Consider the following 1,151-nt stretch of genomic DNA (forward strand, 5'->3'; position numbering starts at 1 on the left):
CAAGATCTTCAGGTTTGATAATGTGAAGTGGGATGGAATTAATAGGTTCTTCATTATTGTCCTCATTCACGTTTCATCTTGTACTCTCTGCTTTTTGTGTGATTTGTTGAATTTAGGGATATTCTGGCCGTACCTTTTTCTTTTTCTTGCAAATTCCATCAATTCTACTGGCCATTCCTTCTCAGCAGACTTGACTCTTTCCAATAATCTAGATATTACCTTCTCAAATATACTCTTAGCATGTCTTGTATTCTCTTAGCATTAATATCAATAACTAACTGTTTATCAGCAATTTCTTCATTTGTTGGTTCAGGAGTTGGTGTTGTCTCAATAGTTTCATCTGTATCTTCATTGGCTTTCTCATTCTTATTTTGAAATTTTGCACAACCAAAGCAAGAGGTTTTTCAGCTTCTTCATATTCTTTGAGTTTCAAGAGGCCTTCAAGTACCTCTTGAGCCAACTCTTCTTCATATTTTATTTTTAGCCAATTTTGAATATCTATTTGCCCTATCAGGATTATTTGTTCACCAAGTTCTTTTCCAAAAAACAGATAATCTAGGAATTCCTTGTCAAATATTTCTTTTAACAACTGATCATGTAACAAATTTTCCTTTAGAGAAGACTCATCCTTATCAAGGATGTGATAATTTGAGCTTGAGTGTTTCTTTTTCAATGGTTGCAACTGGCTCTCATCTTCAGCCACTACTTTACCCTTCATCTTTCACCTCTCTTCATCTTCAATCACAGGTTTGGATGGTCCAACCTCTTTCATGACAGGAGGTGGCATCTCATCTATCTATTTGAATAAATATTCTAATTCTTCATCAACAACCTCCCTTTCAGTCACAATCAGGGAGTCAATGTCTTCAAATTCTCCATATAAAATGTCAAGATCTAGGTCATCTTCAATCATTTCACTACCTTCAGCATCTTGATTTATCTCCACATTCTCCACAATCTCATCAACAATTGCATTCTCATCAATATCCCTCACATCCTACACATTCTCATCCTGTTCTACCACTTCTTCCTCTACCTCCCCCTCTTATACATTATCATTATAGATCTTGTCAATCATATTCAAAGAACTTTCAGTAATAGGAACATTATCTCCTTGTTTTGGTGCATATGAGGTCTTCTCAACCTTAGAG

Source organism: Bidens hawaiensis, unplaced genomic scaffold (genome assembly GCF_021521415.1).
Source record: "Bidens hawaiensis isolate Kalapana, Puna unplaced genomic scaffold, B.hawaiensis_p1.1 tig00030873_1, whole genome shotgun sequence".
NCBI classification, from domain to species: Eukaryota; Viridiplantae; Streptophyta; class Magnoliopsida; order Asterales; family Asteraceae; genus Bidens; species Bidens hawaiensis.